At 50.5% G+C, this 27,328-nt stretch overlaps 11 non-coding genes across 11 annotated transcripts; all 11 read right to left on the reverse strand.

The window, feature by feature from the left end:
* Positions 1-3,289: 3,289 nt before the first annotated feature.
* Positions 3,290-3,360, reverse strand: Trnae-uuc. The gene has a single exon. It is a non-coding gene; the product is annotated as a tRNA-Glu (tRNA).
* A 4,095-nt stretch (positions 3,361-7,455) lies between these two features.
* Positions 7,456-7,527, reverse strand: Trnae-uuc. The gene has a single exon. It is a non-coding gene; the product is annotated as a tRNA-Glu (tRNA).
* A 2,010-nt stretch (positions 7,528-9,537) lies between these two features.
* Positions 9,538-9,609, reverse strand: Trnae-uuc. The gene has a single exon. It is a non-coding gene; the product is annotated as a tRNA-Glu (tRNA).
* A 2,011-nt stretch (positions 9,610-11,620) lies between these two features.
* Positions 11,621-11,692, reverse strand: Trnae-uuc. The gene has a single exon. It is a non-coding gene; the product is annotated as a tRNA-Glu (tRNA).
* A 2,013-nt stretch (positions 11,693-13,705) lies between these two features.
* On the reverse strand, positions 13,706-13,777 carry Trnae-uuc. The gene has a single exon. It is a non-coding gene; the product is annotated as a tRNA-Glu (tRNA).
* Positions 13,778-15,789: 2,012 nt separating this feature from the next.
* On the reverse strand, positions 15,790-15,861 carry Trnae-uuc. Its single transcript has one exon. It is a non-coding gene; the product is annotated as a tRNA-Glu (tRNA).
* Positions 15,862-17,876: 2,015 nt separating this feature from the next.
* Positions 17,877-17,948, reverse strand: Trnae-uuc. The gene has a single exon. It is a non-coding gene; the product is annotated as a tRNA-Glu (tRNA).
* A 2,011-nt stretch (positions 17,949-19,959) lies between these two features.
* On the reverse strand, positions 19,960-20,031 carry Trnae-uuc. Its single transcript has one exon. It is a non-coding gene; the product is annotated as a tRNA-Glu (tRNA).
* A 2,011-nt stretch (positions 20,032-22,042) lies between these two features.
* On the reverse strand, positions 22,043-22,114 carry Trnae-uuc. Its single transcript has one exon. It is a non-coding gene; the product is annotated as a tRNA-Glu (tRNA).
* Positions 22,115-24,127: 2,013 nt separating this feature from the next.
* On the reverse strand, positions 24,128-24,199 carry Trnae-uuc. The gene has a single exon. It is a non-coding gene; the product is annotated as a tRNA-Glu (tRNA).
* Positions 24,200-26,209: 2,010 nt separating this feature from the next.
* Positions 26,210-26,281, reverse strand: Trnae-uuc. Its single transcript has one exon. It is a non-coding gene; the product is annotated as a tRNA-Glu (tRNA).
* Positions 26,282-27,328: the final 1,047 nt, after the last annotated feature.

Raw genomic sequence — 27,328 nt, forward strand, 5'->3', positions numbered from 1 at the left:
TGTGCTGGAGGGCAGAGGGCCTGCAGCAGGGGTCGCTTGAGCCTCTGGTGGCAGCAGGGGCGGCAACGCACCGCGACACAGGAAGAATGCAGCCGCAATGCGGTGGTGGTGTAAGCGGTCAGCATGGTTTCTTCCCAAGCAGTTTAATCCGGGTTCGATTCCTGGCGAACCGCAGGAGGATTTGTCATTTTGCGTAGCGCAATAGTATGTGTTCAAGACCATTCGATCCTCGAAATTGCCACGTGTCGCGGCACAGGTAGTATCTCCTCGTCTCCTGCCTCGTTCCAGCTAAGTGGATTGATTTCACTTCATCGTGTGTCGACTTGGCCCGACTTTGCTCGACTGGCCGCTCGCTGCCGCTCGGCGGTGGGGCCGATATGACAGGAGGAAGTACGACAATCGGCTGCGAGAAATAAGGTAATCAAGAGTACTTTTCCTTTTCAATACGAAAAGCTAAACTTTCATTTACAAATTTCGGAAATCTCACTGCTTCGCCACAGTGTATCTACACATTTGAGAAATTATCTGTTGATTCGTACGGTTCTGTTATTGCCAAAGTCGTTCTTGCACTTTCCTTGCGCTCTTTTTGCAAACAGCCTAGTTAAATTTTGGATCATATGTTCGTTAACGTAATTAAATTGCTTAGGGAGGCATCATAGCACGTCAACACTGTAGCACAAGAGGAGGAGGGGGGGGGGTGGGTTGAAATGAAAGGGTCCAATAGCACGCACAGTTCCCGGACGATCACCCATCCACTCACTAACCACGCAAACGTCCTGCTTAACTTCATTAATCGAAAGTGAGCTGGCCGTTGGCAACCCCTTAGCGAAACGTTCAGACTTCTAGCTGGATGTGCACATCATTTAGAATCTGCGCTGGCAGAGTCTCGCAGGAGACAGCATTTCCTATTAGGGGGAGAAAATGGAATGGCCCGTGGAGGGATGGAACCCCATGACCTACGCGTTACTAGCACGACGCTATAGCCCACTGAGCTAACGGCAATGCAACACTGTCGCATCAGCAGTCCAAAACCGCAAAAACCGTCTCCTCTCCCTTCAAAACGGCCCCCGCCATTAACGTGAGGATGTATCTCTTTTTCTTGACTTTCTCTCACCTTATACCTGGAACCCAGAGCAGCAGCTCCACGAAGACGAAAAACGGCCGTGAGAAGTTTTCTCATCTCAGCCCCCGAAAATTCACGTTCAGGTACCGGGAATCGAACCCGGGCCTCCTGGGTGAAAGCAGGTATCCTAGCCACTAAACCATACCGGACATACCTCAACGATCCACTACGTGTGGTATGCGTCCAGAAATACTTCTCCTCCACGCAACTTTAGGGCCGAATCTGGCGCCAACGCTGAACTCTGTCCGCCACCACGATCCCGCTTACTCACTCCCAAAGGCGCGCAAGTCATACTAGGCAAACATCGCTTTCAGTCTCGAGTGCAACTAGCAAAACTGTAATTAGTAATAACTGGAACAAACACACGTTGACGCAAAGTAGCCTAGGTGGTAATAAACGGCAAATACGGCCTTACCTCGCAAAAGCTATGCTGTGCCTTTCACCGTCGTGGAGAGAAAATGAGATGGCTGAGTTGAGGATAGAACGTACGCCCTTAAGATAATGACACGCGCAGCCCACTGCGCCACCGAGGCATACAGGAATACTCGCCACCGCAGCCTCACTAAGAAGTTCTAATTTCAGAATTGTTTTCCCACCATGCCCGTGCATGAAATGGTCGATTTCTCGGCGGATGGAAACAAACACACGTTGACGCAAAGTAGCCTAGGTGGTAATAAACGGCAAATACGGCCTTACCTCGCAAAAGCTATGCTGTGCCTTTCACCGTCGTGGAGAGAAAATGAGATGGCTGAGTTGAGGATAGAACGTACGCCCTTAAGATAATGACACAGCGCAGCCCACCTGCGCCACCGAGGCATACAGGAATACTCGCCACCGCAGCCTCACTAAGAAGTTCTAATTTCAGAATTGTTTCCCACCATGCCGTGCATGAAATGGTCGATTTCTCGGCGGAAGTCAATGCTGCGTCTAGTTACAGTGCATCGCCCTGGAAGCACGTGGCACCGCGTTCCGATGTGCTGGAGGGCAGAGGGCCTGCAGCAGGGTCGCTTGAGCCTCTGGTGGCAGCAGGGGCGGCAACGCACCGCGACACAGGAAGAATGCAGCGCAATGCGGTGGTGGTGTAACGGTCAGCATGGTTTCTTCCCAAGCAGTTAATCCGGGTTCGATTCCTGGCGACCGCAGGAGGATTTGTCATTTTTGCGTAGCGCAATAGTATGTGTTCAAGACCATTCGATCCTCGAAATTGCCACGTGTCGCGGCACAGGTAGTATCTCCTCGTCTCCTGCCTCGTTCCAGCTTAAGTGGATTGATTTCACTTCATCGTGTGTCGACTTGGCCCGACTTTGCTCGACTGCCGCTCGCTGCCGCTCGGCGGTGGGGCCGATATGACAGGAGAAGTACGACAATCGGCTGCGAGAAATAAGGTAATCAAGAGTACTTTTCCTTTTCAATACGAAAAGCTAAACTTTCCATTTACAAATTTCGGAAATCTCACTGCTTCGCCACAGTGTTATCTACACATTTGAGAAATTATCTGTTGATTCGTACGGTTCTGTTATTGCCAAAGTCGTTCTTGCACTTTCCTTGCGCTCTTTTTGCAAACAGCCTAGTTAAATTTTGGATCATATGTTCGTTAACGTAATTTAAATTGCTTAGGGAGGCATCATAGCACGTCAACACTGTAGCACAAGAGGAGGAGGGGGGGGGGTTGAAATGAAAGGGTCCAATAGCACGCACAGTTCCCGGACGATCACCCATTCCACTCACTAACCACGCAAACGTCTGCTTAACTTCATTAATCGAAAGTGAGCTGGCCGTTGGCAACCCCTTAGCGAAAACGTTCAGACTTCTAGCTGGATGTGCACATCATTTAGAATCTGCCTGGCAGAGTCTCGCAGGAGACAGCATTTCCTATTAGGGGAGAAAATGGAATGGCCCGTGGAGGATGGAACCCATGACCTACGCGTTACTAGCACGACGCTATAGCCCACTGAGCTAACGGGCAATGCAACACTGTCGCATCAGCAGTCCAAAACCGCAAAACCGTCTCCTCTCCCTTCAAAACGGCCCCCGCCATTAACGTGAGGATGTATCTCTTTTTCCTTGACTTTCTCTCACCTTATACCTGGAACCCAGAGCAGCAGCTCCACGAAGACGAAAAACGGCCGTGAGAAGTTTTCTCATCTCCAGCCCCGAAAATTCACGTTCAGGTACCGGGAATCGAACCCGGGCTCCTGGGTGAAAGCCAGGTATCCTAGCCACTAAACCATACCGGACATACCTCAACGATCCACTACGTGTGTATGCGTCCAGAAATACTTCTCCTCCACGCAACTTTAGGGCCGAATCTGGCGCCAACGCTGAACTCTGTCCGCCACCACGATCCCGCTTACTCACTCCCAAAGCACGCAAGTCATACTAGGCAAACATCGCTTTCAGTCTCGAGTGCAACTAGCAAAACTGTAATTAGTAATAACTGGAAACAAACACACGTTGACGCAAAGTAGCCTAGGTGGTAATAAACGGCAAATACGGCCTTACCTCGCAAAAGCTATGCTGTGCCTTTCAACCGTCGTGGAGAGAAAATGAGATGGCTGAGTTGAGGATAGAACGTACGCCCTTAAGATAATGACACGCGCAGCCCACTGCGCCACCGAGGCATACAGGAATACTCGCCACCGCAGCCTCACTAAGAAGTTCTAATTTCAGAATTGTTTTCCCACCATGCCGTGCATGAAATGGTCGATTTCTCGGCGGATGGAAACAAACACACGTTGACGCAAAGTAGCCTAGGTGGTAATAAACGGCAAATACGGCCTTACCTCGCAAAAGCTATGCTGTGCCTTTCACCGTCGTGGAGAGAAAATGAGATGGCTGAGTTGAGGATAGAACGTACGCCCTTAAGGATAATGACACGCGCAGCCCACTGCGCCACCGAGGCATACAGGAATACTCGCCACCGCAGCCTCACTAAGAAGTTCTAATTTCAGAATTGTTTTCCCCACCATGCCGGTGCATGAAATGGTCGATTTCTCGGCGGAAGTCAATGCTGCGTCTAGTTACAGTGCATCGCCCTGGAAGCACGTGGCACCGCGTTCCGATGTGCTGGAGGGCAGAGGGCCTGCAGCAGGGTCGCTTGAGCCTCTGGTGGCAGCAGGGGCGGCAACGCACCGCGACACAGGAAGAATGCAGCGCAATGCGGTGGTGGTGTAACGGTCAGCATGGTTTCTTCCCAAGCAGTTAATCCGGGTTCGATTCCTGGCGACCGCAGGAGGATTTGTCATTTTTGCGTAGCGCAATAGTATGTGTTCAAGACCATTCGATCCTCGAAATTGCCACGTGTCGCGGCACAGGTAGTATCTCCTCGTCTCCTGCCTCGTTCCAGCTAAGTGGATTGATTTCACTTCATCGTGTGTCGACTTGGCCCGACTTTGCTCGACTGCCGCTCGCTGCCGCTCGGCGGTGGGGCCGATATGACAGGAGAAGTACGACAATCGGCTGCGAGAAATAAGGTAATCAAGAGTACTTTTCCTTTTCAATACGAAAAGCTAAACCTTTCATTTACAAATTTCGGAAATCTCACTGCTTCGCCACAGTGTTATCTACACATTTGAGAAATTATCTGTTGATTCGTACGGTTCTGTTATTGCCAAAGTCGTTCTTGCACTTTCCTTGCGCTCTTTTGCAAACAGCCTAGTTAAATTTTGGATCATATGTTCGTTAACGTAATTTAAATTGCTTAGGGAGGCATCATAGCACGTCAACACTGTAGCACAAGAGGAGGAGGGGGGGGGGGGTTGAAATGAAAGGGTCCAATAGCACGCACAGTTCCCGGACGATCACCCATCCACTCACTAACCACGCAAACGTCTGCTTAACTTCATTAATCGAAAGTGAGCTGGCCGTTGGCAACCCCTTAGCGAAACGTTCAGACTTCTAGCTGGATGTGCACATCATTTAGAATCTGCCTGGCAGAGTCTCGCAGGAGACAGCATTTCCTATTAGGGGAGAAATGGAATGGCCCGTGGAGGGATGGAACCCATGACCTACGCGTTACTAGCACGACGCTATAGCCCACTGAGCTAACGGGCAATGCAACACTGTCGCATCAGCAGTCCAAAACCGCAAAACCGTCTCCTCTCCCTTCAAAACGGCCCCGCCATTAACGTGAGGATGTATCTCTTTTTCTTGACTTTCTCTCACCTTATACCTGGAACCCAGAGCAGCAGCTCCACGAAGACGAAAAACGGCCGTGAGAAGTTTTCTCATCTCAGCCCCGAAAATTCACGTTCAGGTACCGGGAATCGAACCGGGCCTCCTGGAGTGAAAGCCAGGTATCCTAGCCACTAAACCATACCGGACATACCTCAACGATCCACTACGTGTGTATGCGTCCAGAAATACTTCTCCTCCACGCAACTTTAGGGCCGAATCTGGCGCCAACGCTGAACTCTGTCCGCCACCACGATCCCGCTTACTCACTCCCAAAGCACGCAAGTCATACTAGGCAAACATCGCTTTCAGTCTCGAGTGCAACTAGCAAAACTGTAATTAGTAATAACTGGAAACAAACACACGTTGACGCAAAGTAGCCTAGGTGGTAATAAACGGCAAATACGGCCTTACCTCGCAAAAGCTATGCTGTGCCTTTCACCGTCGTGGAGAGAAAATGAGATGGCTGAGTTGAGGATAGAACGTACGCCCTTAAGATAATGACACGCGCAGCCCACTGCGCCACCGAGGCATACAGGAATACTCGCCACCGCAGCCTCACTAAGAAGTTCTAATTTCAGAATTGTTTTCCCACCATGCCGTGCATGAAATGGTCGATTTCTCGGCGGATGGAAACAAACACACGTTGACGCAAAGTAGCCTAGGTGGTAATAAACGGCAAATACGGCCTTACCTCGCAAAAGCTATGCTGTGCCTTTCACCGTCGTGGAGAGAAAATGAGATGGCTGAGTTGAGGATAGAACGTACGCCCTTAAGATAATGACACGCGCAGCCCACTGCGCCACCGAGGCATACAGGAATACTCGCCACCGCAGCCTCACTAAGAAGTTCTAATTTCAGAATTGTTTTCCCCACCATGCCGTGCATGAAATGGTCGATTTCTCGGCGGAAGTCAATGCTGCGTCTAGTTACAGTGCATCGCCCTGGAAGCACGTGGCACCGCGTTCCGATGTGCTGGAGGGCAGAGGGCCTGCAGCAGGGTCGCTTGAGCCTCTGGTGGCAGCAGGGGCGGCAACGCACCGCGACACAGGAAGAATGCAGCGCAATGCGGTGGTGGTGTAACGGTCAGCATGGTTTCTTCCAAGCAGTTAATCCGGGTTCGATTCCTGGCGACCGCAGGAGGATTTGTCATTTTTGCGTAGCGCAATAGTATGTGTTCAAGACCATTCGATCCTCGAAATTGCCACGTGTCGCGGCACAGGTAGTATCTCCTCGTCTCCTGCCTCGTTCCAGCTAAGTGGATTGATTTCACTTCATCGTGTGTCGACTTGGCCCGACTTTGCTCGACTGCCGCTCGCTGCCGCTCGGCGGTGGGGCCGATATGACAGGAGAAGTACGACAATCGGCTGCGAGAAATAAGGTAATCAAGAGTACTTTTCCTTTTCAATACGAAAAGCTAAACTTTCATTTACAAATTTCGGAAATCTCACTGCTTCGCCACAGTGTTATCTACACATTTGAGAAATTATCTGTTGATTCGTACGGTTCTGTTATTGCCAAAGTCGTTCTTGCACTTTCCTTGCGCTCTTTTTGCAAACAGCCTAGTTAAATTTTGGATCATATGTTCGTTAACGTAATTTAAATTGCTTAGGGAGGCATCATAGCACGTCAACACTGTAGCACAAGAGGAGGAGGGGGGGGGGGGTTGAAATGAAAGGGTCCAATAGCACGCACAGTTCCCGGACGATCACCCATCCACTCACTAACCACGCAAACGTCTGCTTAACTTCATTAATCGAAAGTGAGCTGGCCGTTGGCAACCCCTTAGCGAAACGTTCAGACTTCTAGCTGGATGTGCACATCATTTAGAATCTGCCTGGCAGAGTCTCGCAGGAGACAGCATTTCCTATTAGGGGAGAAAATGGAATGGCCCGTGGAGGGATGGAACCCATGACCTACGCGTTACTAGCACGACGCTATAGCCCACTGAGCTAACGGGCAATGCAACACTGTCGCATCAGCAGTCCAAAACCGCAAAACCGTCTCCTCTCCCTTCAAAACGGCCCCGCCATTAACGTGAGGATGTATCTCTTTTTCTTGACTTTCTCTCACCTTATACCTGGAACCCAGAGCAGCAGCTCCACGAAGACGAAAAACGGCCGTGAGAAGTTTTCTCATCTCAGCCCCGAAAATTCACGTTCAGGTACCGGGAATCGAACCCGGGCCTCCTGGGTGAAAGCCAGGTATCCTAGCCACTAAACCATACCGGACATACCTCAACGATCCACTACGTGTGTATGCGTCCAGAAATACTTCTCCTCCACGCAACTTAGGGCCGAATCTGGCGCCAACGCTGAACTCTGTCCGCCACCACGATCCCGCTTACTCACTCCCAAAGCACGCAAGTCATACTAGGCAAACATCGCTTTCAGTCTCGAGTGCAACTAGCAAAACTGTAATTAGTAATAACTGGAAACAAACACACGTTGACGCAAAGTAGCCTAGGTGGTAATAAACGGCAAATACGGCCTTACCTCGCAAAAGCTATGCTGTGCCTTTCACCGTCGTGGAGAGAAAATGAGATGGCTGAGTTGAGGATAGAACGTACGCCCTTAAGATAATGACACGCGCAGCCCACTGCGCCACCGAGGCATACAGGAATACTCGCCACCGCAGCCTCACTAAGAAGTTCTAATTTCAGAATTGTTTTCCCACCATGCCGTGCATGAAATGGTCGATTTCTCGGCGGATGGAAACAAACACACGTTGACGCAAAGTAGCCTAGGTGGTAATAAACGGCAAATACGGCCTTACCTCGCAAAAGCTATGCTGTGCCTTTCACCGTCGTGGAGAGAAAATGAGATGGCTGAGTTGAGGATAGAACGTACGCCCTTAAGATAATGACACGCGCAGCCCACTGCGCCACCGAGGCATACAGGAATACTCGCCACCGCAGCCTCACTAAGAAGTTCTAATTTCAGAATTGTTTTCCCACCATGCCGTGCATGAAATGGTCGATTTCTCGGCGGAAGTCAATGCTGCGTCTAGTTACAGTGCATCGCCCTGGAAGCACGTGGCACCGCGTTCCGATGTGCTGGAGGGCAGAGGGCCTGCAGCAGGGTCGCTTGAGCCTCTGGTGGCAGCAGGGGCGGCAACGCACCGCGACACAGGAAGAATGCAGCGCAATGCGGTGGTGGTGTAACGGTCAGCATGGTTTCTTCCCAAGCAGTTAATCCGGGTTCGATTCCTGGCGACCGCAGGAGGATTTGTCATTTTTGCGTAGCGCAATAGTATGTGTTCAAGACCATTCGATCCTCGAAATTGCCACGTGTCGCGGCACAGGTAGTATCTCCTCGTCTCCTGCCTCGTTCCAGCTAAGTGGATTGATTTCACTTCATCGTGTGTCGACTTGGCCCGACTTTGCTCGACTGCCGCTCGCTGCCGCTCGGCGGTGGGGCCGATATGACAGGAGAAGTACGACAATCGGCTGCGAGAAATAAGGTAATCAAGAGTACTTTTCCTTTTCAATACGAAAAGCTAAACTTTCATTTACAAATTTCGGAAATCTCACTGCTTCGCCACAGTGTTATCTACACATTTGAGAAATTATCTGTTGATTCGTACGGTTCTGTTATTGCCAAAGTCGTTCTTGCACTTTCCTTGCGCTCTTTTTGCAAACAGCCTAGTTAAATTTTGGATCATATGTTCGTTAACGTAATTTAAATTGCTTAGGGAGGCATCATAGCACGTCAACACTGTAGCACAAGAGGAGGAGGGGGGGGGGGGGTTGAAATGAAAGGGTCCAATAGCACGCACAGTTCCCGGACGATCACCCATCCACTCACTAACCACGCAAACGTCTGCTTAACTTCATTAATCGAAAGTGAGCTGGCCGTTGGCAACCCCTTAGCGAAACGTTCAGACTTCTAGCTGGATGTGCACATCATTTAGAATCTGCCTGGCAGAGTCTCGCAGGAGACAGCATTTCCTATTAGGGGAGAAAATGGAATGGCCCGTGGAGGGATGGAACCCATGACCTACGCGTTACTAGCACGACGCTATAGCCCACTGAGCTAACGGGCAATGCAACACTGTCGCATCAGCAGTCCAAAACCGCAAAACCGTCTCCTCTCCCTTCAAAACGGCCCCGCCATTAACGTGAGGATGTATCTCTTTTTCTTGACTTTCTCTCACCTTATACCTGGAACCCAGAGCAGCAGCTCCACGAAGACGAAAAACGGCCGTGAGAAGTTTTCTCATCTCAGCCCCGAAAATTCACGTTCAGGTACCGGGAATCGAACCCGGGCCTCCTGGGTGAAAGCCAGGTATCCTAGCCACTAAACCATACCGGACATACCTCAACGATCCACTACGTGTGTATGCGTCCAGAAATACTTCTCCTCCACGCAACTTTAGGGCCGAATCTGGCGCCAACGCTGAACTCTGTCCGCCACCACGATCCCGCTTACTCACTCCCAAAGCACGCAAGTCATACTAGGCAAACATCGCTTTCAGTCTCGAGTGCAACTAGCAAAACTGTAATTAGTAATAACTGGAAACAAACACACGTTGACGCAAAGTAGCCTAGGTGGTAATAAACGGCAAATACGGCCTTACCTCGCAAAAGCTATGCTGTGCCTTTCACCGTCGTGGAGAGAAAATGAGATGGCTGAGTTGAGGATAGAACGTACGCCCTTAAGATAATGACACGCGCAGCCCACTGCGCCACCGAGGCATACAGGAATACTCGCCACCGCAGCCTCACTAAGAAGTTCTAATTTCAGAATTGTTTTCCCACCATGCCGTGCATGAAATGGTCGATTTCTCGGCGGATGGAAACAAACACACGTTGACGCAAAGTAGCCTAGGTGGTAATAAACGGCAAATACGGCCTTACCTCGCAAAAGCTATGCTGTGCCTTTCACCGTCGTGGAGAGAAAATGAGATGGCTGAGTTGAGGATAGAACGTACGCCCTTAAGATAATGACACGCGCAGCCCACTGCGCCACCGAGGCATACAGGAATACTCGCCACCGCAGCCTCACTAAGAAGTTCTAATTTCAGAATTGTTTTCCCACCATGCCGTGCATGAAATGGTCGATTTCTCGGCGGAAGTCAATGCTGCGTCTAGTTACAGTGCATCGCCCTGGAAGCACGTGGCACCGCGTTCCGATGTGCTGGAGGGCAGAGGGCCTGCAGCAGGGTCGCTTGAGCCTCTGGTGGCAGCAGGGGCGGCAACGCACCGCGACACAGGAAGAATGCAGCGCAATGCGGTGGTGGTGTAACGGTCAGCATGGTTTCTTCCCAAGCAGTTAATCCGGGTTCGATTCCTGGCGACCGCAGGAGGATTTGTCATTTTTGCGTAGCGCAATAGTATGTGTTCAAGACCATTCGATCCTCGAAATTGCCACGTGTCGCGGCACAGGTAGTATCTCCTCGTCTCCTGCCTCGTTCCAGCTAAGTGGATTGATTTCACTTCATCGTGTGTCGACTTGGCCCGACTTTGCTCGACTGCCGCTCGCTGCCGCTCGGCGGTGGGGCCGATATGACAGGAGAAGTACGACAATCGGCTGCGAGAAATAAGGTAATCAAGAGTACTTTTCCTTTTCAATACGAAAAGCTAAACTTTCATTTACAAATTTCGGAAATCTCACTGCTTCGCCACAGTGTTATCTACACATTTGAGAAATTATCTGTTGATTCGTACGGTTCTGTTATTGCCAAAGTCGTTCTTGCACTTTCCTTGCGCTCTTTTTGCAAACAGCCTAGTTAAATTTTGGATCATATGTTCGTTAACGTAATTTAAATTGCTTAGGGAGGCATCATAGCACGTCAACACTGTAGCACAAGAGGAGGAGGGGGGGGGGGGGTTGAAATGAAAGGGTCCAATAGCACGCACAGTTCCCGGACGATCACCCATCCACTCACTAACCACGCAAACGTCTGCTTAACTTCATTAATCGAAAGTGAGCTGGCCGTTGGCAACCCCTTAGCGAAACGTTCAGACTTCTAGCTGGATGTGCACATCATTTAGAATCTGCCTGGCAGAGTCTCGCAGGAGACAGCATTTCCTATTAGGGGAGAAAATGGAATGGCCCGTGGAGGGATGGAACCCATGACCTACGCGTTACTAGCACGACGCTATAGCCCACTGAGCTAACGGGCAATGCAACACTGTCGCATCAGCAGTCCAAAACCGCAAAACCGTCTCCTCTCCCTTCAAAACGGCCCCGCCATTAACGTGAGGATGTATCTCTTTTTCTTGACTTTCTCTCACCTTATACCTGGAACCCAGAGCAGCAGCTCCACGAAGACGAAAAACGGCCGTGAGAAGTTTTCTCATCTCAGCCCCGAAAATTCACGTTCAGGTACCGGGAATCGAACCCGGGCCTCCTGGGTGAAAGCCAGGTATCCTAGCCACTAAACCATACCGGACATACCTCAACGATCCACTACGTGTGTATGCGTCCAGAAATACTTCTCCTCCACGCAACTTTAGGGCCGAATCTGGCGCCAACGCTGAACTCTGTCCGCCACCACGATCCCGCTTACTCACTCCCAAAGCACGCAAGTCATACTAGGCAAACATCGCTTTCAGTCTCGAGTGCAACTAGCAAAACTGTAATTAGTAATAACTGGAAACAAACACACGTTGACGCAAAGTAGCCTAGGTGGTAATAAACGGCAAATACGGCCTTACCTCGCAAAAGCTATGCTGTGCCTTTCACCGTCGTGGAGAGAAAATGAGATGGCTGAGTTGAGGATAGAACGTACGCCCTTAAGATAATGACACGCGCAGCCCACTGCGCCACCGAGGCATACAGGAATACTCGCCACCGCAGCCTCACTAAGAAGTTCCTAATTTCAGAATTGTTTTCCCACCATGCCGTGCATGAAATGGTCGATTTCTCGGCGGATGGAAACAAACACACGTTGACGCAAAGTAGCCTAGGTGGTAATAAACGGCAAATACGGCCTTACCTCGCAAAAGCTATGCTGTGCCTTTCACCGTCGTGGAGAGAAAATGAGATGGCTGAGTTGAGGATAGAACGTACGCCCTTAAGATAATGACACGCGCAGCCCACTGCGCCACCGAGGCATACAGGAATACTCGCCACCGCAGCCTCACTAAGAAGTTCTAATTTCAGAATTGTTTTCCCACCATGCCGTGCATGAAATGGTCGATTTCTCGGCGGAAGTCAATGCTGCGTCTAGTTACAGTGCATCGCCCTGGAAGCACGTGGCACCGCGTTCCGATGTGCTGGAGGGCAGAGGGCCTGCAGCAGGGTCGCTTGAGCCTCTGGTGGCAGCAGGGGCGGCAACGCACCGCGACACAGGAAGAATGCAGCGCAATGTCGGTGGTGGTGTAACGGTCAGCATGGTTTCTTCCCAAGCAGTTAATCCGGGTTCGATTCCTGGCGACCGCAGGAGGATTTGTCATTTTTGCGTAGCGCAATAGTATGTGTTCAAGACCATTCGATCCTCGAAATTGCCACGTGTCGCGGCACAGGTAGTATCTCCTCGTCTCCTGCCTCGTTCCAGCTAAGTGGATTGATTTCACTTCATCGTGTGTCGACTTGGCCCGACTTTGCTCGACTGCCGCTCGCTGCCGCTCGGCGGTGGGGCCGATATGACAGGAGAAGTACGACAATCGGCTGCGAGAAATAAGGTAATCAAGAGTACTTTTCCTTTTCAATACGAAAAGCTAAACTTTCATTTACAAATTTCGGAAATCTCACTGCTTCGCCACAGTGTTATCTACACATTTGAGAAATTATCTGTTGATTCGTACGGTTCTGTTATTGCCAAAGTCGTTCTTGCACTTTCCTTGCGCTCTTTTTGCAAACAGCCTAGTTAAATTTTGGATCATATGTTCGTTAACGTAATTTAAATTGCTTAGGGAGGCATCATAGCACGTCAACACTGTAGCACAAGAGGAGGAGGGGGGGGGGGGTTGAAATGAAAGGGTCCAATAGCACGCACAGTTCCCGGACGATCACCCATCCACTCACTAACCACGCAAACGTCTGCTTAACTTCATTAATCGAAAGTGAGCTGGCCGTTGGCAACCCCTTAGCGAAACGTTCAGACTTCTAGCTGGATGTGCACATCATTTAGAATCTGCCTGGCAGAGTCTCGCAGGAGACAGCATTTCCTATTAGGGGAGAAAATGGAATGGCCCGTGGAGGGATGGAACCCATGACCTACGCGTTACTAGCACGACGCTATAGCCCACTGAGCTAACGGGCAATGCAACACTGTCGCATCAGCAGTCCAAAACCGCAAAACCGTCTCCTCTCCCTTCAAAACGGCCCCGCCATTAACGTGAGGATGTATCTCTTTTTCTTGACTTTCTCTCACCTTATACCTGGAACCCAGAGCAGCAGCTCCACGAAGACGAAAAAACGGCCGTGAGAAGTTTTCTCATCTCAGCCCCGAAAATTCACGTTCAGGTACCGGGAATCGAACCCGGGCCTCCTGGGTGAAAGCCAGGTATCCTAGCCACTAAACCATACCGGACATACCTCAACGATCCACTACGTGTGTATGCGTCCAGAAATACTTCTCCTCCACGCAACTTTAGGGCCGAATCTGGCGCCAACGCTGAACTCTGTCCGCCACCACGATCCCGCTTACTCACTCCCAAAGCACGCAAGTCATACTAGGCAAACATCGCTTTCAGTCTCGAGTGCAACTAGCAAAACTGTAATTAGTAATAACTGGAAACAAACACACGTTGACGCAAAGTAGCCTAGGTGGTAATAAACGGCAAATACGGCCTTACCTCGCAAAAGCTATGCTGTGCCTTTCACCGTCGTGGAGAGAAAATGAGATGGCTGAGTTGAGGATAGAACGTACGCCCTTAAGATAATGACACGCGCAGCCCACTGCGCCACCGAGGCATACAGGAATACTCGCCACCCGCAGCCTCACTAAGAAGTTCTAATTTCAGAATTGTTTTCCCACCATGCCGTGCATGAAATGGTCGATTTCTCGGCGGATGGAAACAAACACACGTTGACGCAAAGTAGCCTAGGTGGTAATAAACGGCAAATACGGCCTTACCTCGCAAAAGCTATGCTGTGCCTTTCACCGTCGTGGAGAGAAAATGAGATGGCTGAGTTGAGGATAGAACGTACGCCCTTAAGATAATGACACGCGCAGCCCACTGCGCCACCGAGGCATACAGGAATACTCGCCACCGCAGCCTCACTAAGAAGTTCTAATTTCAGAATTGTTTTCCCACCATGCCGTGCATGAAATGGTCGATTTCTCGGCGGAAGTCAATGCTGCGTCTAGTTACAGTGCATCGCCCTGGAAGCACGTGGCACCGCGTTCCGATGTGCTGGAGGGCAGAGGGCCTGCAGCAGGGTCGCTTGAGCCTCTGGTGGCAGCAGGGGCGGCAACGCACCGCGACACAGGAAGAATGCAGCGCAATGCGGTGGTGGTGTAACGGTCAGCATGGTTTCTTCCCAAGCAGTTAATCCGGGTTCGATTCCTGGCGACCGCAGGAGGATTTGTCATTTTTGCGTAGCGCAATAGTATGTGTTCAAGACCATTCGATCCTCGAAATTGCCACGTGTCGCGGCACAGGTAGTATCTCCTCGTCTCCTGCCTCGTTCCAGCTAAGTGGATTGATTTCACTTCATCGTGTGTCGACTTGGCCCGACTTTGCTCGACTGCCGCTCGCTGCCGCTCGGCGGTGGGGCCGATATGACAGGAGAAGTACGACAATCGGCTGCGAGAAATAAGGTAATCAAGAGTACTTTTCCTTTTCAATACGAAAAGCTAAACTTTCATTTACAAATTTCGGAAATCTCACTGCTTCGCCACAGTGTTATCTACACATTTGAGAAATTATCTGTTGATTCGTACGGTTCTGTTATTGCCAAAGTCGTTCTTGCACTTTCCTTGCGCTCTTTTTGCAAACAGCCTAGTTAAATTTTGGATCATATGTTCGTTAACGTAATTTAAATTGCTTAGGGAGGCATCATAGCACGTCAACACTGTAGCACAAGAGGAGGAGGGGGGGGGGGGGTTGAAATGAAAGGGTCCAATAGCACGCACAGTTCCCGGACGATCACCCATCCACTCACTAACCACGCAAACGTCTGCTTAACTTCATTAATCGAAAGTGAGCTGGCCGTTGGCAACCCCTTAGCGAAACGTTCAGACTTCTAGCTGGATGTGCACATCATTTAGAATCTGCCTGGCAGAGTCTCGCAGGAGACAGCATTTCCTATTAGGGGAGAAAATGGAATGGCCCGTGGAGGGATGGAACCCATGACCTACGCGTTACTAGCACGACGCTATAGCCCACTGAGCTAACGGGCAATGCAACACTGTCGCATCAGCAGTCCAAAACCGCAAAACCGTCTCCTCTCCCTTCAAAACGGCCCCGCCATTAACGTGAGGATGTATCTCTTTTTCTTGACTTTCTCTCACCTTATACCTGGAACCCAGAGCAGCAGCTCCACGAAGACGAAAAACGGCCGTGAGAAGTTTTCTCATCTCAGCCCCGAAAATTCACGTTCAGGTACCGGGAATCGAACCCGGGCCTCCTGGGTGAAAGCCAGGTATCCTAGCCACTAAACCATACCGGACATACCTCAACGATCCACTACGTGTGTATGCGTCCAGAAATACTTCTCCTCCACGCAACTTTAGGGCCGAATCTGGCGCCAACGCTGAACTCTGTCCCGCCACCAACGATCCCGCTTACTCACTCCCAAAGCACGCAAGTCATACTAGGCAAACATCGCTTTCAGTCTCGAGTGCAACTAGCAAAACTGTAATTAGTAATAACTGGAAACAAACACACGTTGACGCAAAGTAGCCTAGGTGGTAATAAACGGCAAATACGGCCTTAACCTCGCAAAAGCTATGCTGTGCCTTTCACCGTCGTGGAGAGAAAATGAGATGGCTGAGTTGAGGATAGAACGTACGCCCTTAAGATAATGACACGCGCAGCCCACTGCGCCACCGAGGCATACAGGAATACTCGCCACCGCAGCCTCACTAAGAAGTTCTAATTTCAGAATTGTTTTCCCCACCATGCCGTGCATGAAATGGTCGATTTCTCGGCGGATGGAAACAAACACACGTTGACGCAAAGTAGCCTAGGTGGTAATAAACGGCAAATACGGCCTTACCTCGCAAAAGCTATGCTGTGCCTTTCACCGTCGTGGAGAGAAAATGAGATGGCTGAGTTGAGGATAGAACGTACGCCCTTAAGATAATGACACGCGCAGCCCACTGCGCCACCGAGGCATACAGGAATACTCGCCACCGCAGCCTCACTAAGAAGTTCTAATTTCAGAATTGTTTTCCCACCATGCCGTGCATGAAATGGTCGATTTCTCGGCGGAAGTCAATGCTGCGTCTAGTTACAGTGCATCGCCCTGGAAGCACGTGGCACCGCGTTCCGATGTGCTGGAGGGCAGAGGGCCTGCAGCAGGGTCGCTTGAGCCTCTGGTGGCAGCAGGGGCGGCAACGCACCGCGACACAGGAAGAATGCAGCGCAATGCGGTGGTGGTGTAACGGTCAGCATGGTTTTCTTCCCAAGCAGTTAATCCGGGTTCGATTCCTGGCGACCGCAGGAGGATTTGTCATTTTTGCGTAGCGCAATAGTATGTGTTCAAGACCATTCGATCCTCGAAATTGCCACGTGTCGCGGCACAGGTAGTATCTCCTCGTCTCCTGCCTCGTTCCAGCTAAGTGGATTGATTTCACTTCATCGTGTGTCGACTTGGCCCGACTTTGCTCGACTGCCGCTCGCTGCCGCTCGGCGGTGGGGCCGATATGACAGGAGAAGTACGACAATCGGCTGCGAGAAATAAGGTAATCAAGAGTACTTTTCCTTTTCAATACGAAAAGCTAAACTTTCATTTACAAATTTCGGAAATCTCACTGCTTCGCCACAGTGTTATCTACACATTTGAGAAATTATCTGTTGATTCGTACGGTTCTGTTATTGCCAAAGTCGTTCTTGCACTTTCCTTGCGCTCTTTTTGCAAACAGCCTAGTTAAATTTTGGATCATATGTTCGTTAACGTAATTTAAATTGCTTAGGGAGGCATCATAGCACGTCAACACTGTAGCACAAGAGGAGGAGGGGGGGGGGGGTTGAAATGAAAGGGTCCAATAGCACGCACAGTTCCCGGACGATCACCCATCCACTCACTAACCACGCAAACGTCTGCTTAACTTCATTAATCGAAAGTGAGCTGGCCGTTGGCAACCCCTTAGCGAAACGTTCAGACTTCTAGCTGGATGTGCACATCATTTAGAATCTGCCTGGCAGAGTCTCGCAGGAGACAGCATTTCCTATTAGGGGAGAAAATGGAATGGCCCGTGGAGGGATGGAACCCATGACCTACGCGTTACTAGCACGACGCTATAGCCCACTGAGCTAACGGGCAATGCAACACTGTCGCATCAGCAGTCCAAAACCGCAAAACCGTCTCCTCTCCCTTCAAAACGGCCCCGCCATTAACGTGAGGATGTATCTCTTTTTCTTGACTTTCTCTCACCTTATACCTGGAACCCAGAGCAGCAGCTCCACGAAGACGAAAAACGGCCGTGAGAAGTTTTCTCATCTCAGCCCCGAAAATTCACGTTCAGGTACCGGGAATCGAACCCGGGCCTCCTGGGTGAAAGCCAGGTATCCTAGCCACTAAACCATACCGGACATACCTCAACGATCCACTACGTGTGTATGCGTCCAGAAATACTTCTCCTCCACGCAACTTTAGGGCCGAATCTGGCGCCAACGCTGAACTCTGTCCGCCACCACGATCCCGCTTACTCACTCCCAAAGCACGCAAGTCATACTAGGCAAACATCGCTTTCAGTCTCGAGTGCAACTAGCAAAACTGTAATTAGTAATAACTGGAAACAAACACACGTTGACGCAAAGTAGCCTAGGTGGTAATAAACGGCAAATACGGCCTTACCTCGCAAAAGCTATGCTGTGCCTTTCACCGTCGTGGAGAGAAAATGAGATGGCTGAGTTGAGGATAGAACGTACGCCCTTAAGATAATGACACGCGCAGCCCACTGCGCCACCGAGGCATACAGGAATACTCGCCACCGCAGCCTCACTAAGAAGTTCTAATTTCAGAATTGTTTTCCCACCATGCCGTGCATGAAATGGTCGATTTCTCGGCGGATGGAAACAAACACACGTTGACGCAAAGTAGCCTAGGTGGTAATAAACGGCAAATACGGCCTTACCTCGCAAAAGCTATGCTGTGCCTTTCACCGTCGTGGAGAGAAAATGAGATGGCTGAGTTGAGGATAGAACGTACGCCCTTAAGATAATGACACGCGCAGCCCACTGCGCCACCGAGGCATACAGGAATACTCGCCACCGCAGCCTCACTAAGAAGTTCTAATTTCAGAATTGTTTTCCCACCATGCCGTGCATGAAATGGTCGATTTCTCGGCGGAAGTCAATGCTGCGTCTAGTTACAGTGCATCGCCCTGGAAGCACGTGGCACCGCGTTCCGATGTGCTGGAGGGCAGAGGGCCTGCAGCAGGGTCGCTTGAGCCTCTGGTGGCAGCAGGGGCGGCAACGCACCGCGACACAGGAAGAATGCAGCGCAATGCGGTGGTGGTGTAACGGTCAGCATGGTTTCTTCCCAAGCAGTTAATCCGGGTTCGATTCCTGGCGACCGCAGGAGGATTTGTCATTTTTGCGTAGCGCAATAGTATGTGTTCAAGACCATTCGATCCTCGAAATTGCCACGTGTCGCGGCACAGGTAGTATCTCCTCGTCTCCTGCCTCGTTCCAGCTAAGTGGATTGATTTCACTTCATCGTGTGTCGACTTGGCCCGACTTTGCTCGACTGCCGCTCGCTGCCGCTCGGCGGTGGGGCCGATATGACAGGAGAAGTACGACAATCGGCTGCGAGAAATAAGGTAATCAAGAGTACTTTTCCTTTTCAATACGAAAAGCTAAACTTTCATTTACAAATTTCGGAAATCTCACTGCTTCGCCACAGTGTTATCTACACATTTGAGAAATTATCTGTTGATTCGTACGGTTCTGTTATTGCCAAAGTCGTTCTTGCACTTTCCTTGCGCTCTTTTTGCAAACAGCCTAGTTAAATTTTGGATCATATGTTCGTTAACGTAATTTAAATTGCTTAGGGAGGCATCATAGCACGTCAACACTGTAGCACAAGAGGAGGAGGGGGGGGGGGGGTTGAAATGAAAGGGTCCAATAGCACGCACAGTTCCCGGACGATCACCCATCCACTCACTAACCACGCAAACGTCTGCTTAACTTCATTAATCGAAAGTGAGCTGGCCGTTGGCAACCCCTTAGCGAAACGTTCAGACTTCTAGCTGGATGTGCACATCATTTAGAATCTGCCTGGCAGAGTCTCGCAGGAGACAGCATTTCCTATTAGGGGAGAAAATGGAATGGCCCGTGGAGGGATGGAACCCATGACCTACGCGTTACTAGCACGACGCTATAGCCCACTGAGCTAACGGGCAATGCAACACTGTCGCATCAGCAGTCCAAAACCGCAAAACCGTCTCCTCTCCCTTCAAAACGGCCCCGCCATTAACGTGAGGATGTATCTCTTTTTCTTGACTTTCTCTCACCTTATACCTGGAACCCAGAGCAGCAGCTCCACGAAGACGAAAAACGGCCGTGAGAAGTTTTCTCATCTCAGCCCCGAAAATTCACGTTCAGGTACCGGGAATCGAACCCGGGCCTCCTGGGTGAAAGCCAGGTATCCTAGCCACTAAACCATACCGGACATACCTCAACGATCCACTACGTGTGTATGCGTCCAGAAATACTTCTCCTCCACGCAACTTTAGGGCCGAATCTGGCGCCAACGCTGAACTCTGTCCGCCACCACGATCCCGCTTACTCACTCCCAAAGCACGCAAGTCATACTAGGCAAACATCGCTTTCAGTCTCGAGTGCAACTAGCAAAACTGTAATTAGTAATAACTGGAAACAAACACACGTTGACGCAAAGTAGCCTAGGTGGTAATAAACGGCAAATACGGCCTTACCTCGCAAAAGCTATGCTGTGCCTTTCACCGTCGTGGAGAGAAAATGAGATGGCTGAGTTGAGGATAGAACGTACGCCCTTAAGATAATGACACGCGCAGCCCACTGCGCCACCGAGGCATACAGGAATACTCGCCACCGCAGCCTCACTAAGAAGTTCTAATTTCAGAATTGTTTTCCCACCATGCCGTGCATGAAATGGTCGATTTCTCGGCGGATGGAAACAAACACACGTTGACGCAAAGTAGCCTAGGTGGTAATAAACGGCAAATACGGCCTTACCTCGCAAAAGCTATGCTGTGCCTTTCACCGTCGTGGAGAGAAAATGAGATGGCTGAGTTGAGGATAGAACGTACGCCCTTAAGATAATGACACGCGCAGCCCACTGCGCCACCGAGGCATACAGGAATACTCGCCACCGCAGCCTCACTAAGAAGTTCTAATTTCAGAATTGTTTTCCCACCATGCCGTGCATGAAATGGTCGATTTCTCGGCGGAAGTCAATGCTGCGTCTAGTTACAGTGCATCGCCCTGGAAGCACGTGGCACCGCGTTCCGATGTGCTGGAGGGCAGAGGGCCTGCAGCAGGGTCGCTTGAGCCTCTGGTGGCAGCAGGGGCGGCAACGCACCGCGACACAGGAAGAATGCAGCGCAATGCGGTGGTGGTGTAACGGTCAGCATGGTTTCTTCCCAAGCAGTTAATCCGGGTTCGATTCCTGGCGACCGCAGGAGGATTTGTCATTTTTGCGTAGCGCAATAGTATGTGTTCAAGACCATTCGATCCTCGAAATTGCCACGTGTCGCGGCACAGGTAGTATCTCCTCGTCTCCTGCCTCGTTCCAGCTAAGTGGATTGATTTCACTTCATCGTGTGTCGACTTGGCCCGACTTTGCTCGACTGCCGCTCGCTGCCGCTCGGCGGTGGGGCCGATATGACAGGAGAAGTACGACAATCGGCTGCGAGAAATAAGGTAATCAAGAGTACTTTTCCTTTTCAATACGAAAAGCTAAACTTTCATTTACAAATTTCGGAAATCTCACTGCTTCGCCACAGTGTTATCTACACATTTGAGAAATTATCTGTTGATTCGTACGGTTCTGTTATTGCCAAAGTCGTTCTTGCACTTTCCTTGCGCTCTTTTTGCAAACAGCCTAGTTAAATTTTGGATCATATGTTCGTTAACGTAATTTAAATTGCTTAGGGAGGCATCATAGCACGTCAACACTGTAGCACAAGAGGAGGAGGGGGGGGGGGGGTTGAAATGAAAGGGTCCAATAGCACGCACAGTTCCCGGACGATCACCCATCCACTCACTAACCACGCAAACGTCTGCTTAACTTCATTAATCGAAAGTGAGCTGGCCGTTGGCAACCCCTTAGCGAAACGTTCAGACTTCTAGCTGGATGTGCACATCATTTAGAATCTGCCTGGCAGAGTCTCGCAGGAGACAGCATTTCCTATTAGGGGAGAAAATGGAATGGCCCGTGGAGGGATGGAACCCATGACCTACGCGTTACTAGCACGACGCTATAGCCCACTGAGCTAACGGGCAATGCAACACTGTCGCATCAGCAGTCCAAAACCGCAAAACCGTCTCCTCTCCCTTCAAAACGGCCCCGCCATTAACGTGAGGATGTATCTCTTTTTCTTGACTTTCTCTCACCTTATACCTGGAACCCAGAGCAGCAGCTCCACGAAGACGAAAAACGGCCGTGAGAAGTTTTCTCATCTCAGCCCCGAAAATTCACGTTCAGGTACCGGGAATCGAACCCGGGCCTCCTGGGTGAAAGCCAGGTATCCTAGCCACTAAACCATACCGGACATACCTCAACGATCCACTACGTGTGTATGCGTCCAGAAATACTTCTCCTCCACGCAACTTTAGGGCCGAATCTGGCGCCAACGCTGAACTCTGTCCGCCACCACGATCCCGCTTACTCACTCCCAAAGCACGCAAGTCATACTAGGCAAACATCGCTTTCAGTCTCGAGTGCAACTAGCAAAACTGTAATTAGTAATAACTGGAAACAAACACACGTTGACGCAAAGTAGCCTAGGTGGTAATAAACGGCAAATACGGCCTTACCTCGCAAAAGCTATGCTGTGCCTTTCACCGTCGTGGAGAGAAAATGAGATGGCTGAGTTGAGGATAGAACGTACGCCCTTAAGATAATGACACGCGCAGCCCACTGCGCCACCGAGGCATACAGGAATACTCGCCACCGCAGCCTCACTAAGAAGTTCTAATTTCAGAATTGTTTTCCCACCATGCCGTGCATGAAATGGTCGATTTCTCGGCGGATGGAAACAAACACACGTTGACGCAAAGTAGCCTAGGTGGTAATAAACGGCAAATACGGCCTTACCTCGCAAAAGCTATGCTGTGCCTTTCACCGTCGTGGAGAGAAAATGAGATGGCTGAGTTGAGGATAGAACGTACGCCCTTAAGATAATGACACGCGCAGCCCACTGCGCCACCGAGGCATACAGGAATACTCGCCACCGCAGCCTCACTAAGAAGTTCTAATTTCAGAATTGTTTTCCCACCATGCCGTGCATGAAATGGTCGATTTCTCGGCGGAAGTCAATGCTGCGTCTAGTTACAGTGCATCGCCCTGGAAGCACGTGGCACCGCGTTCCGATGTGCTGGAGGGCAGAGGGCCTGCAGCAGGGTCGCTTGAGCCTCTGGTGGCAGCAGGGGCGGCAACGCACCGCGACACAGGAAGAATGCAGCGCAATGCGGTGGTGGTGTAACGGTCAGCATGGTTTCTTCCCAAGCAGTTAATCCGGGTTCGATTCCTGGCGACCGCAGGAGGATTTGTCATTTTTGCGTAGCGCAATAGTATGTGTTCAAGACCATTCGATCCTCGAAATTGCCACGTGTCGCGGCACAGGTAGTATCTCCTCGTCTCCTGCCTCGTTCCAGCTAAGTGGATTGATTTCACTTCATCGTGTGTCGACTTGGCCCGACTTTGCTCGACTGCCGCTCGCTGCCGCTCGGCGGTGGGGCCGATATGACAGGAGAAGTACGACAATCGGCTGCGAGAAATAAGGTAATCAAGAGTACTTTTCCTTTTCAATACGAAAAGCTAAACTTTCATTTACAAATTTCGGAAATCTCACTGCTTCGCCACAGTCTTATCTACACATTTGAGAAATTATCTGTTGATTCGTACGGTTCTGTTATTGCCAAAGTCGTTCTTGCACTTTCCTTGCGCTCTTTTTGCAAACAGCCTAGTTAAATTTTGGATCATATGTTCGTTAACGTAATTTAAATTGCTTAGGGAGGCATCATAGCACGTCAACACTGTAGCACAAGAGGAGGAGGGGGGGGGGGGGGGTTGAAATGAAAGGGTCCAATAGCACGCACAGTTCCCGGACGATCACCCATCCACTCACTAACCACGCAAACGTCTGCTTAACTTCATTAATCGAAAGTGAGCTGGCCGTTGGCAACCCCTTAGCGAAACGTTCAGACTTCTAGCTGGATGTGCACATCATTTAGAATCTGCCTGGCAGAGTCTCGCAGGAGACAGCATTTCCTATTAGGGGAGAAAATGGAATGGCCCGTGGAGGGATGGAACCCATGACCTACGCGTTACTAGCACGACGCTATAGCCCACTGAGCTAACGGGCAATGCAACACTGTCGCATCAGCAGTCCAAAACCGCAAAACCGTCTCCTCTCCCTTCAAAACGGCCCCGCCATTAACGTGAGGATGTATCTCTTTTTCTTGACTTTCTCTCACCTTATACCTGGAACCCAGAGCAGCAGCTCCACGAAGACGAAAAACGGCCGTGAGAAGTTTTCTCATCTCAGCCCCGAAAATTCACGTTCAGGTACCGGGAATCGAACCCGGGCCTCCTGGGTGAAAGCCAGGTATCCTAGCCACTAAACCATACCGGACATACCTCAACGATCCACTACGTGTGTATGCGTCCAGAAATACTTCTCCTCCACGCAACTTTAGGGCCGAATCTGGCGCCAACGCTGAACTCTGTCCGCCACCACGATCCCGCTTACTCACTCCCAAAGCACGCAAGTCATACTAGGCAAACATCGCTTTCAGTCTCGAGTGCAACTAGCAAAACTGTAATTAGTAATAACTGGAAACAAACACACGTTGACGCAAAGTAGCCTAGGTGGTAATAAACGGCAAATACGGCCTTACCTCGCAAAAGCTATGCTGTGCCTTTCACCGTCGTGGAGAGAAAATGAGATGGCTGAGTTGAGGATAGAACGTACGCCCTTAAGATAATGACACGCGCAGCCCACTGCGCCACCGAGGCATACAGGAATACTCGCCACCGCAGCCTCACTAAGAAGTTCTAATTTCAGAATTGTTTTCCCACCATGCCGTGCATGAAATGGTCGATTTCTCGGCGGATGGAAACAAACACACGTTGACGCAAAGTAGCCTAGGTGGTAATAAACGGCAAATACGGCCTTACCTCGCAAAAGCTATGCTGTGCCTTTCACCGTCGTGGAGAGAAAATGAGATGGCTGAGTTGAGGATAGAACGTACGCCCTTAAGATAATGACACGCGCAGCCCACTGCGCCACCGAGGCATACAGGAATACTCGCCACCGCAGCCTCACTAAGAAGTTCTAATTTCAGAATTGTTTTCCCACCATGCCGTGCATGAAATGGTCGATTTCTCGGCGGAAGTCAATGCTGCGTCTAGTTACAGTGCATCGCCCTGGAAGCATGTGGCACCGCGTTCCGATGTGCTGGAGGGCAGAGGGCCTGCAGCAGGGTCGCTTGAGCCTCTGGTGGCAGCAGGGGCGGCAACGCACCGCGACACAGGAAGAATGCAGCGCAATGCGGTGGTGGTGTAACGGTCAGCATGGTTTCTTCCCAAGCAGTTAATCCGGGTTCGATTCCTGGCGACCGCAGGAGGATTTGTCATTTTTGCGTAGCGCAATAGTATGTGTTCAAGACCATTCGATCCTCGAAATTGCCACGTGTCGCGGCACAGGTAGTATCTCCTCGTCTCCTGCCTCGTTCCAGCTAAGTGGATTGATTTCACTTCATCGTGTGTCGACTTGGCCCGACTTTGCTCGACTGCCGCTCGCTGCCGCTCGGCGGTGGGGCCGATATGACAGGAGAAGTACGACAATCGGCTGCGAGAAATAAGGTAATCAAGAGTACTTTTCCTTTTCAATACGAAAAGCTAAACTTTCATTTACAAATTTCGGAAATCTCACTGCTTCGCCACAGTCTTATCTACACATTTGAGAAATTATCTGTTGATTCGTACGGTTCTGTTATTGCCAAAGTCGTTCTTGCACTTTCCTTGCGCTCTTTTTGCAAACAGCCTAGTTAAATTTTGGATCATATGTTCGTTAACGTAATTTAAATTGCTTAGGGAGGCATCATAGCACGTCAACACTGTAGCACAAGAGGAGGAGGGGGGGGGGGGTTGAAATGAAAGGGTCCAATAGCACGCACAGTTCCCGGACGATCACCCATCCACTCACTAACCACGCAAACGTCTGCTTAACTTCATTAATCGAAAGTGAGCTGGCCGTTGGCAACCCCTTAGCGAAACGTTCAGACTTCTAGCTGGATGTGCACATCATTTAGAATCTGCCTGGCAGAGTCTCGCAGGAGACAGCATTTCCTATTAGGGGAGAAAATGGAATGGCCCGTGGAGGGATGGAACCCATGACCTACGCGTTACTAGCACGACGCTATAGCCCACTGAGCTAACGGGCAATGCAACACTGTCGCATCAGCAGTCCAAAACCGCAAAACCGTCTCCTCTCCCTTCAAAACGGCCCCGCCATTAACGTGAGGATGTATCTCTTTTTCTTGACTTTCTCTCACCTTATACCTGGAACCCAGAGCAGCAGCTCCACGAAGACGAAAAACGGCCGTGAGAAGTTTTCTCATCTCAGCCCCGAAAATTCACGTTCAGGTACCGGGAATCGAACCCGGGCCTCCTGGGTGAAAGCCAGGTATCCTAGCCACTAAACCATACCGGACATACCTCAACGATCCACTACGTGTGTATGCGTCCAGAAATACTTCTCCTCCACGCAACTTTAGGGCCGAATCTGGCGCCAACGCTGAACTCTGTCCGCCACCACGATCCCGCTTACTCACTCCCAAAGCACGCAAGTCATACTAGGCAAACATCGCTTTCAGTCTCGAGTGCAACTAGCAAAACTGTAATTAGTAATAACTGGAAACAAACACACGTTGACGCAAAGTAGCCTAGGTGGTAATAAACGGCAAATACGGCCTTACCTCGCAAAAGCTATGCTGTGCCTTTCACCGTCGTGGAGAGAAAATGAGATGGCTGAGTTGAGGATAGAACGTACGCCCTTAAGATAATGACACGCGCAGCCCACTGCGCCACCGAGGCATACAGGAATACTCGCCACCGCAGCCTCACTAAGAAGTTCTAATTTCAGAATTGTTTTCCCACCATGCCGTGCATGAAATGGTCGATTTCTCGGCGGATGGAAACAAACACACGTTGACGCAAAGTAGCCTAGGTGGTAATAAACGGCAAATACGGCCTTACCTCGCAAAAGCTATGCTGTGCCTTTCACCGTCGTGGAGAGAAAATGAGATGGCTGAGTTGAGGATAGAACGTACGCCCTTAAGATAATGACACGCGCAGCCCACTGCGCCACCGAGGCATACAGGAATACTCGCCACCGCAGCCTCACTAAGAAGTTCTAATTTCAGAATTGTTTTCCCACCATGCCGTGCATGAAATGGTCGATTTCTCGGCGGAAGTCAATGCTGCGTCTAGTTACAGTGCATCGCCCTGGAAGCACGTGGCACCGCGTTCCGATGTGCTGGAGGGCAGAGGGCCTGCAGCAGGGTCGCTTGAGCCTCTGGTGGCAGCAGGGGCGGCAACGCACCGCGACACAGGAAGAATGCAGCGCAATGCGGTGGTGGTGTAACGGTCAGCATGGTTTCTTCCCAAGCAGTTAATCCGGGTTCGATTCCTGGCGACCGCAGGAGGATTTGTCATTTTTGCGTAGCGCAATAGTATGTGTTCAAGACCATTCGATCCT

This window comes from Schistocerca piceifrons, unplaced genomic scaffold, assembly GCF_021461385.2.
Source record: "Schistocerca piceifrons isolate TAMUIC-IGC-003096 unplaced genomic scaffold, iqSchPice1.1 HiC_scaffold_1222, whole genome shotgun sequence".
Lineage (NCBI taxonomy): Eukaryota > Metazoa > Arthropoda > Insecta > Orthoptera > Acrididae > Schistocerca > Schistocerca piceifrons.